The sequence below is a fragment of the Lipotes vexillifer genome, unplaced genomic scaffold (genome assembly GCF_000442215.2).
Source record: "Lipotes vexillifer unplaced genomic scaffold, Lipotes_vexillifer_v1.1 scaffold60, whole genome shotgun sequence".
Lineage (NCBI taxonomy): Eukaryota > Metazoa > Chordata > Mammalia > Artiodactyla > Lipotidae > Lipotes > Lipotes vexillifer.
This window is the reverse complement of record NW_006797490.1, coordinates 529422-541415: the sequence shown is the minus strand read 5'-3', so window position 1 is coordinate 541415 and position 11994 is coordinate 529422.

The window sequence follows — 11994 nt, the reverse complement described above, 5'->3', positions numbered from 1 at the left end:
CTACACTCTACTCACACCTTTGTAAATAGTCTCTTTAAAAGTCTTCCTTGTATTCTAATTTGTATGCATGTACTATTTTCTTCTGGGACCAAAGTATTAGGTTGGCCAAAAAGTTTATTCAGTTATTCCATAACATTTTATGGAAAAACCCAAACAAACTTTTTGGCCAACCCAATACAAGGGAAATCTATGGGAAACAGGTCTGTTATACTCCTTCTGAGCTCCAGTTAGAGAGAAGAGGAACCAGGTTTGATTTTCCTGTGCTTCCTAGGGTGCCTTAAAATGTCCTGTCCTTGTTACCTTGGGGACCCTCTCACACAGGCCCTTAAGCAGTACTCATATTTGTCTGAGGGCTCTTCTAAGCCACAAGCCCATTTCAAGAGGGCAGAGCTCCACCCATTGTAGAAGTGTGTCATTTTCTGTCATTACAACTTGCTCCCTACTTCAAGGCCTAAGGCTTGCAACCCAAATTGGAAGGAGACATATATTTTTTTTTTCCTAACAGCCCTGGGAATAGCCCAGAAAAAAATTTGATGATACTTCACAGGGCTACTTGAGGGAGGGAGGATGCTGAGGGGTTCAAAACTGGGACATGGAGTAAAGACAAAGGAAAGGCTTTCTGCTCCCACAGCCAACATTTCAGTCAGAATTGCCTGAGCCTGCCCATGTTGATTGGTGTTGCCCTTCTAGTGTCAGAAAGACAGAAACATGCAGAAAAGGAGGGAGATTTACTTGACAAAGGCTGCACAGCAAGTTAAGGCTGGGATCTGATGAGGACTCAGCAACTCTTGATTCCTAAAGCTGGCTATGCCGTTCCCAGTTAGAATTTGTGACTCTCAATTCCCCTTTCTCATTCTTATCCATAGAAGTAGGTGTTGTGGGGAGGGGAGCCATTCTATTGACTTCACTTAAGTGACAATCCACCAGTGTTCCTGGATTCTTTTTTTTTCTGTGAAATATCAAGAAGGGCAGTTTTAGTATTACCTAAGCCTCTTTCCTCTTCCCTGTTCCCAGTTACCCCATTTTTCCCTACCACCATGATAGGTGGTCCACCATTTAGGTGGGGACCTCAAAACTATTTAGCTCAGAAGTTTTCAAATTGTGTACCCCCAAGGTGATTCAGGGGCTACTATGGGGGTGTAAAGGTGCATATAAGCAGGTAGGGCTCCAGGGCAGAATCCCCTTCCCTTAACCACTGCTGTCCCTAACATCCCTGTCATTCCTACTATCCTCAGTCCACAAGAGCACCTCTGCTATTTTTCTGCTTTATATATCAGGCTTTGATTTACTGTTATATTTGGGGAAAAAAAGTAATTGCTGCTTAAAATAATTAGAAAATCACTCCTTTATTGTACAGATGAGAAAAACAGAGGCTCAGAGAGGAAAAGTGATTTGTTCAAGATCACACAGTAAATCAGTCAGTAGCACATTCAGTCAGACCAGGTCTAATGAAGATTCCCACTACATGATGTCAACCTCACAGCCTTCCCTGCCAGCAGCCTTGGGGTGGATAGGGGCAGGAACCAACACATTATCCCTAGAGGATATGACTGTGAAAGGGGTGCTACTACCTGGGTTCTCATGGTGCCTGCAGAGAGGAGTCCCCCTACTCACCATCCACTCCCCCATGGGTTGTTGCTTGCTGTACCTAGGACTGAATTGTGCAAGGCCACTGTTTGGTCTGGCATTCACACCTTCTGCACTCAAGGCCCTTAGTCTACTAAAGAGGTTTCTACCCAATCAAATACATTTTCAACTTGGAACACAAGCTTCAACCTACATAGTGACAGCTAGAGAAATGGTGCTATCTTCCAGGCCAAGGAGGGATTTTGGCTGCTACAGTAGGAAAGTGGTAGCTGCAGCTTGTGTTTGGGGCAAAGTACATTGAAGAATTCTTACAGATCATGCTCCACTGCCAGAGAATTACACAATGTTGCTCTCTTCACAGGCCTAAGTCATTGGACACAAAGGTAAAGGGAAAAAGTTACAGCAGTGGGTATTTGCAGCCCTTAGGATGGCTCTGGTCTCTGCTTCTCTGGTCAGGTTCTGATGTGAAAGAATGGGAGTTTTAAGTTGGTTCTTGCTCCACTCAAGCCAAGTCTAGTGTTACCAGACATCTGATGTAGCAGTTAGGTGTAAAGACTCTCTAAATTTAGACAGCTTTGGTTCAAATTCTGGCTCTATCACTTATTATCTGTATGCCTTGGGAAAGTGATTGAACCTTTCTATACCTCAGTTGTCCTATATGTAAAATGGGGGTAATAACCTTTATCATAGGGTAGTTGTGAGGATTAAATGAGATGATACATGTAAAACACATAGCTCAGTATCTAAGGCTATTGTAAGCTAACTCTTTGTAAAATTCAGCTATTATCACTACTTCCTCAGCTCTTGGACCCAACTCAGAGACTTGGGGGCAAGGACCCAGCCAGGTTACAACCTATTCAGGATGCAGATGCCACAGAAACAGTTCCTGAGAGGGAGGAGAAGACAAAAATAAGAAAATTATTAATCTTTTATCCCTGCTCTATGGCAGATATTTTATTCTCACATCAAAGTTATATCATTGAATTCTCAAAACAACTCTGTAAGCTATGTATTATATTGCCTTTTTTTCATATGAGGAAACTGTGGCTTAGAAAAGTTTAATAATCTGCAAAAGTTTACCTAGAATCAAGAGTCAAACCCTCACGTCTGTTTGCCAAGTCCCATGCATGTTATTTCTACTTATGGCCAGGTGGAGCTGATGGGGAACTCAGATGACAGAATTATCATTGGAAATATGAAAGCAATGAATTAGAGGTGGTGCCATTTTGGCTGTGCCTCAAAAACACTGGGAAATCCTCAAAGCAAAAGGAAGGTTATGGGAATCCCTTGCATCCTGTTTTAGCATCTCAACTATTCTGGCCTTCTTCCAATGGCATCTGATGACCATTCCCAGTTCCTTCTTCTCTGTTTTCTGTGTACTCATCATGGAAGACACTGGAACAGTCTATCATTTGTGACACCCCTGAAGAGCACTTGTGTGCAGTGGGCTCAGGACATTCTGAAGTGTTAGAACTGATTCCTCTGAAACTTCATTGGGCAATTGACTACCACACAAAACCCCAGAAAAAGGGAATTGGAGTAAAGCCAGAAAAAATTTTGGAGGATATGATATAAAACCACCAGAGCTAAGGTTGTGGCAGAGTAAGTCCATAGTTCCCTTTATCTCTTGACCTTTCTACCCTGAAGCACTACTTATGGGCAGGAGAAAACCCAGGGCTGGCTATGCCACTTTACCTGTAATCTGAAATATGTATTCTGCTTCCAGTAGTGAGGAAATAGTGTCAAGATAAATAGACCCATTACTCTTTCTTTGTAGGTCAGTGTCAGCTCATGGGCTGGGAGTGGAAATTGTGAACTGAGCTGGTAGAGGCAACTGTGAACTGGGAAGCACTAGTCTAGCTTGGGAAAGGGGAGACTGAGACATGGATAATGAGGAAGTTGTGATTCAAGCAGGAAGACTTTGGCCAGCTCACCAAGGAGTTAAGTTATACTTATAATAGGCACCAACACCAACACATACATATAACAGCGCACTGGAAAAACAGAAAGGAATAACATTGGACAATCAAAGAGAGAATTTCAGCTGGCTATAAAATAGAACAAATTTCCTACATCAAGCATGGTGATAGTAGACTTTCGGGAGATGATTAGGTGTGAGTGGAAAGTGTTTATGGTCTTCAGAGGTGTGAAAACTCAGGATAAGAAAAGGATGGCATTAGGCTCAAGCTACAACTCTTTCACCAGCTGCCAAGTCCCAAGTGCCTTAGAGTGCCCAGCTTGTTGGCATTCAGCAAAGGATATTTATTATTATGCTCATAGGATGAGACAGGCAGGAGTCATGAATCTTGGCAGGAAATCAAGGCCAAAAGATTTGCTTTGACTAAAAGTCGTATAACTTGAAAGGTTTATTGCTGAACTGATTATGTAACATAGCTTTGAAAGAGCAGTATTTAAGATAAAGATTTGAAGCTCTTAGGCAGGTTTGGAAAGAGAGTTGGGGAAAGGACTGAATGCATTAATAGGCCATTTAAGAACTGCCTTCCTTTTAAACCTAGTTTCAGACTACAAAGCAGCAAGGCAGTGGGGCATGGTAAAGGACACCAATTTAGGGTCAGAAGACCTGGGATCAGTCAGTGATTCACTGTCTCCACAGGCAAGTCCTTTCCCTTCTTTGTATATATGTATCACATATATACTGCGTGGAGAAGAGGGAGCAGGAGTTAGATTTGAGAATCATTTAAGGGCCATTTTAGATCTGACATCTTAGGTTTTAGAATAACCCTACTTTCCACACCCAGGTGTTTGACTCCCTACAACCTCCAGAACTCACCAAAGGACCTAAATGGATCAATCCTCCAGGTGGGCATTCTTCCCTTGGTCCCTTCTCTCTTGGTCATATTCAGTTTTTCTTGGCCTAACCCAGTAGTTTTCCACTCTGGCAGTCCATTAGACTCACACAGAAAACTTTAAAAAGGCCAAGGCTCAGGCCCCATTCCAGAGATTCTGACTTAAAAGCTCCCCTGATGATTCCCATGTGCAGCCAGGGTAAAGAACCACTGGTTTAGACAAACTATCTAGTGGACTTCATGTAAACAGCCCTAACTTCTTCAGTCTTGGTTTCTTGCCTCATTTGTTATTGTCTTCACATTTGTTCTGTGGCCCTTTGATCATTCACAAACCATACACTTTTAATGTGTTTTCTACCCATGGGCTTATTGTTTTAACAGTGAGTAGTTCTTGAAACTAGGTCTCCTAATCACTCCAACTGGGCTCAGATCCATTTTTAGGACTCTTATCTCTAGGCACTTAGGTAGTTAATGTTAAATTAGTTGGTATTTGTTGATTCATAGCTTTATAATGAAAATAAAATACCTCATTCATGTATAGCATATTAATTCAGATTTTGTGTTATTTGGTGAGGGGTTGAACTTATATTCATCTCCAATTACATAAATCTATTCAATTATTAATTAATTATTTCTTTTAAACATCTTTGTAGAAACATAATTTACGTACTATACAATTCATCTATTTAAAATATACAATTCAATGTTTTTTAATATATTCACAGGTATACACAACCATCATCACAGTCAATTTTAAAACATTTTCATCATCTCAAGAAGAAATCCTGCACTCTTTAACTGTTGCCCAACTGGCACCTACACTCACAGCCTACATCCCTAAGCAACCATTAATCTATTTTCTGTCTCTATAGATTTCCCTATTTTAGAGTTTCATATGAATGAAATTATACAGTATACAGTATGAGCTCTTTTGTGACTGACTTCTTTCACTTAACATGTTTTTAAGATTTATGTTATAGCATGTATTAGTACTTCATTCCTTTTTATGACTGAATAATATTCCATTGTACAGATATGCCACATTTTCTTTATTCATTAGTTGATGGTCATTTGGGTTGTTTCCACCTGTTGTCTATTATGAATAATTTTGCTATTAACAAATTTCTGTCTGGACATATATTTTCATTTCTTTTGGTTATAGACCTAGGAGTGGAATTAATGAGTCATGTGGTATCTCTATGTTTAACCGTTTGAGGGGCTGCCAGACTATTTTCCAAAGTGGCTGTACTATTTATATTTCCACCAACTGTGTATGAGAGTTCCAATTTCGCCACAACCTAGCCAACATTTCTTATTTCTGAGTTTTTGATTATTCTATTCATTCTAGTGGGTGTGAAGTGGTATCTTGTTACAGTTTAATTTGTATTTATCAGGTGACTAATGATGTTGTGCATCTATTCATGTATTTGTTGGCCACTGATATATCTTTGGAGAAATGTATATTCAGATCTTTTGCCCATTTTTTAATTTGGTTATTTATCTTTCTATTACTGAGTTGTAAGATTTCCTTATTGTATTTGTAAACATGTGACAATTAGCTTTTTTACTGTAATGTAAGTGCCTGACATTAAGCTTTTGATTGTCTAGGCATCCACTTCAAAGACATCCATCTTGAATAAACACATTGTCTACACAACTTGTTGAAAATCAGTTCCGCCCTACCCAAGACATTCCCCCCATTTTAGAATTCTCTAGTTGATCTAGATGAATGACTGTTTGACTGTCTGCTTGCTTTTCTCTTGTCATGCTTTAATTCCCACTCTAATGTTTTAAATGCACCAAGAGTGAACCTGTAAAACCCTACTCACCCCACTCCTGACCCTAATAAAGGCAGAATGCCAGGTTTCTCTCTCTCTCGCTCCCCATGACCATGCTGTGTGGCTCCATGTGTGCTCTGTACCTTGCAGAACCTGTGAGTAATAAACCTCATTTTTTTCAAAGTTTCCTGATGGTTGGTGCTGAGGTGTGTTTAGCAGTCATAAGAACCACAAAGGCAGGTCCAGCCACAACATTGGTTTTGATCTGGGAAGTGTCTGTGGGGTCTTGCCCACAAGGAGTATGGGCCCAGGTGAGTGCCCCCAGGCATTTCTAGCAGGTAGTATCACTATCAATAGGCTGAAATCAACCTAAAATATTTATATATTATAGACACAAGTCCCTTATCAGATATATGGTTTAAAAATATTTTCTTCCATTCTTTGGGTTGTCTTTTCATTTTCTGATGGTGTGTTTTGAAACACAAAAGTTTTAAAATTTTTATACAATTCAATGATCTCTGATAACCTATATGGGAAAAGAATCCAAAAAGAATGAATATATGTACATGTATAACTGAATCTCTTTGCCGTATACCTGAAACTAACACAACATTTTAAATCAACTGTACACCAATAAAAAATTCAATTAATCTCTTTTTTCTTTTGTGACTAGTGCTTTGGTATCATCATGCTTTGGTGTCATATCTAAGAACCCTTTGCCAAATCCAAAGTCATGAAGATTTACCCTTATTTTTTCTTCTAAGAGTCTTATAGGTTTTGAATTTACATTTAGGTCTTTGATCCATTTTGAGTTCCAATGTCAACTGTTTACATGTGACTGCCCATTTTTCCCACCACCATTTGTTGAAAAGGTTTTTTCCTGTTTTGGCATCCTTGTTGAAAATCAGTTGACCATAGGTGTATCAATTTATTTCTGGACTTTTAATTCTATTCCATCCATCAATATGTCTATCCATTTGTCACTTCCACACTGTCTTGATTTTAATTGCCTTGTAGTAAGTTGTGAAATCAGGACGTGTGATTGCTTTTACTTCATTCTCATTTTCAAGACTATTTTGGCTATTTCGAGTTCCTGCAATTCCATATGAATTTTAGAATCACTTTGTCAATTTATACAAATAACTCAGCTGTGACTCTGATAATGATTGTGTTGAAACTGTAGATTAGTTTAGGAAATGTTGCCATCTTAACAATGTTAAGTCTTCTGTTCTATGCACACACATTATTTTTCCATTTATTTGATATTATTTAATTTCTTTCAAGAATGTTTTGTAGTTTTCAGAGTAATGCTCTGAAATTAATAAATTTATAATTTTAAATTTATTCCTAAGTATTTTATTCTTTTTGACACCACCTGAGTAATATTTTTCTTTTTATTTTATGTTTGGATGTTCTATTGCAATATAAATATAACCAAAGTTTGTTTATTGATCTTGTATCCTGAAACTTTCTGAACTTGTTTATTAGTTCTAATATTGTTTTTAGTTGATTCCTTAAATTTTTCTATATACACAGTCATGTTTCTGAAAATATGGTTTAATTCTTCCTTTCCAATTTGTATGTTTTATTTCTTTCTTTTGCCTAATTTGCCTGGCTAGAACTCCCAGTACAATGTTGAATAGAAGTAGCAAGAGTAAATATTCTGACCTTAAGGAAAAAAGCATCCAGTTTATTTTTATCATTAAGTATAATGTTACTTGTGGGCTTTTGTAGATGTTCTTTACAAGCTTGAGGAAGCTCTCTTCTACTCCTATTTTGATGAGTGTTTTTATCATGAAAGGATGTTGGATTTTGTCAAATGCATTAATGTGCCTAATCAGATTATCATTTTATTTAAATATTTATTTATTTATTTATTTATTTATTTTGGCTGTGCTGGGTCTCAGTTGCAGCATGCGGGATCTTTGTTGTGGCATGTTTAGTTGTAGCATGCGCACTCCTAGTAGTGGCATGCATGTGGAATCTAGCTCCCCAACAAGGGATGGAACCCAGTCCCCCTGCTTTAGGAGTGTGGAGTCTTATGCACTAGATCACAAGGGAAGTCCCGAGATTATCATTAGATTTTTGGTTTTTGTTCTATTGATATGATGATTGCTTTAATTGGTTTTCAGATGTTAAAGTAAACTTGCATCCTGGGATAAATCCCATTTGATCATGGTGTATAATTCACTTCTTGTGTTGCTAGATTCAACTGGATAGTACTTTGTTGAGGAGTTTTGAATCTATCTTTATAAGAGATACTGACTAATAGTTTTCTTTTGTTGTGGTGTCTTTGTCTGCTTTTGGTATGAGAGTAATACTAGCCTCATAAAATGAGATGAGAAGTAACCTTTCATCTGCTATTTCTTGGAAGAACTTGTAAATATTGATATTAATTCTTCATTGAATAACTATGGAATAATTCAGAGGTGAAAACATCTGGGCCATAACTTTTCTTTGTGGGTACTTTTTAAAATTGCTGCTTTAACATACTCACTCATATAGGTCTATTCAGATTGTGTACATCTTCCTGAGTCAGTTTTAGTAGTTGGGTCTTTCTAGGAATTTCTGCATTTCATATAAGTTATATGATTTGTTGGCAGATATTTGTTCATATTATTCCTTCAAAATCCTTTTTATTTCTATAACATTGGTAGTAATTTCGCTCTTTCATTTCTAATTCCAGCCATTTGAATGTTCTTTTTTCCTTGATCAGACTAACAAAAGGTTTGTAAATTTTGTTGGTAAAAAGTTTTGTCAGTTTTTTAAACCCCATAGATAAACCCATACACATATGATCACCTTATTTTTGATAAAGGAAGCAAGAATATACAGTGGAGAAAAGACAGACACTTCAATAAGTGGTGTCGGGAAAACTGGACAGCTACATGTAAAAGAATGAAATTAGAACACTCCCAAACACCATACACAAAAATAAACTCAAAATGGATTAAAGACCGAAATGTAAGGCCAGACACCATCAAACTCTTAGAGGAAATATAGGCAGAAAACTTGATGACATGAATCATAGCAAGATCCTTTTTGACCCACCTCCTAGACAAATGGAAATAAAAACAAAAATAAACAAATGGGACCTTAAAAGCTTTTGCATAGCAAAGGAAGCCATAAAGAAGATGAAAAGACAACCCTCAGAATGGTAGAAAATATTTGCAAATGAAGCAACTGACAAAGGATTAATCTACAAAATTTACAAGCAGCTCATGCAACTCAATAACAAAAAAACAAACAATCCAATCCAAAAATGGGCAGAAGACATAAATAGACATTTCTCCAAAGAAGATATGCAGATTTCCAACAGACACATGAAAGAATGCTCAACATCATTAATGATTAGAAAAATGCAAATCAAAACTACAATGCAATATCATCTCACACCAGTCAGAATGGCCATCATCAAAATATTTACAAACAATAAATGCTGGAGAGGGTGTGGAGAAAAGGGAACTCTCATGCACTGTTGGTGGGAAAGTAAATTGATACAGCCACTATGGAGAACAGTATGGACGTTCCTTAAAAAACTACAAATAAAACTACCGTATGACCCAGCAATCCCACGACTGGGCATATACCCTGAGAAAACCATAATTCAAAAAGTGTCATGTACCAAAATGTTCATTGAAGTTCTATTTACAATAGCCAGGACATGGAAGCAACTGAAGTGACCATCAACAGATGAATGAATACAGAAGATATGTCACATATATGAAATGGAATATTACTCAGCCATAAAAAGGAATGAAACTGAGTTATTTGTAGTGAGGTGGATGGACCTAGAGTCTGTCATACAGAGTGAAGCAAGTCAGAAAGAGAAAGACAAATACTGTATGCTAACACATATATATGGAATCTAAAAAAAAAATAATGGCCATAAAAAACCTAGGGGCAAGACAGGTATAAAGATGCAGACCTACTAGAGAATGTACTTCAGGATATGGGGAGGGGGAAGGGTAACCTGGGACAAAGTGAGAGAGTGGCATGGACATATATACACTACCAAATGTAAAATAGATAGCTAGTGGGAAGCAGCCACATAGCACAAGGAGATCAGCTCGGTGCTTTGTGACCATGTAGAGGGGTGGGATAGGAAGGGTGGGGGGAAGGGAGATGCAAGAAGGAAGAGGTATGGGGACATATGTATATGTATAACTGGTTCACTTTGTTATAAAGCAGAAAATAACACTCTATTTTAAAGCAATTATATTCCAATAAAGATGTTTTAAAAAAAAAGTAGCACCTTTTGGTTTCATTGATTTTCTCTATTGTTTTTCCATTTTCTATCTTATCAATTTCCACTTAAATCATTGTTATTTCATTCCTTCTGCTTGCTTTAGGCTTAGTTTGCTGTTATTTTTCCAATGACTTAAGGTGGAAGGTTAGCTTATTAATTTGGGGTCTTTCTTCTTTCTTAATATAGGCAGTTGCAGATATAATTTTCCCTCTCATCACTGCTTTAACTATATCCCATAAGTTTTGGTATGTAGTGCTTTCTTTTTCATTCATCTCGAAGTATTTTCTCATTTTCTTTTAAATTTGTTCTTTAACCCATTTGTTGTTTAGGTGTTCGTTATTTAGTTTCCCAAACCTTTGTGAATTTCCCCAGTTTTTCCCAATTATTGGCTTCTAATTTCTTTCCGTTTGGATCAGAGAAGATACTTCGTATTATGTTATGTTTTCAAATTTATTGAGGGCTTATTGTATAGCATATGCTCTATTTCTGAGAGTGTTTCATGTGCACTTAAAAAGAATGTGTACCCTTTTGTAGTTGGGCTCCTGGGTGGAGTATTCTAGAGATGTGTTAGGTCTAATTGCTTTATAGTGTTATTCAAGTATTCTATTTTCTTGCTCACCTTGTCTAGCTGTTTTAGAATTTATTGAAAGTAGAGTACTGAAGTTTCCAAATATTATAGTTAGATTGTCTATTCCTCTCTTCATTTCTGTCAATTATTGTTTTATGTATTTTGGTGTGTTCTTATTTAGTGCATATATGTTTATAATTGTATATATTCCTGATAGGTTGACACTCATCATTATAAAATAGCTTAATTTATCTCTAGTAACATTTTTAAAAAATTTTATTTCATCTGACATTAACATAGTCTCTCCAACTTTTCCATGGTTGCTGTTTGCATGGTATATATATTCCTATTCTTTTAATTTCAGTTTGTTTGCCTTTGAATCTAAAGTCAGTGTTCTGTATACATAGTTGAAACTTTTTTTTTCCAGTCTGACAGTCTTTATCTTTTGTTTGGATTGTTTAATACATTCATATTTATTTTTAATATATTTGGAATTCTGTGTGACATTTTACTTTTTGTTGTTTATTGTTTATTTGTTCCTTTATTCCTTCCTTACTGCTTTGTTTTGCATTGAATAATATTTTCTAAAGTAGCATGTTAATTACATTAATAATTCTCACTATGTTTTCAAGTTTACTTTTAGTTATTGCCTTAAGGTTTATCAAATACATCTTAACTTATCAGAATCAGCTTCAGATTTATACTTGTATAATTCTAGCAGTACATATATAGAAATGTAATTCCTGCACTGCTCTATTCTTTCTTTACCAGTTTTAGAGTATTATTGTAATAATAATTCCATCTATTAATGTAATAAACCCAACAGTACATTCTTATAATAATTATTTTATTATATCTGTTGTCACTTTTTTAGCCCACTACAGCTTTTCTTCCATATACTTCCTTTATTCTATTATTGGCAAATGTATTACCCATACATTACTTTTCTATAGTTATAGGTCCAAGAATGTGTTCTATACATATTTTATACAATTGCTTTTTAAA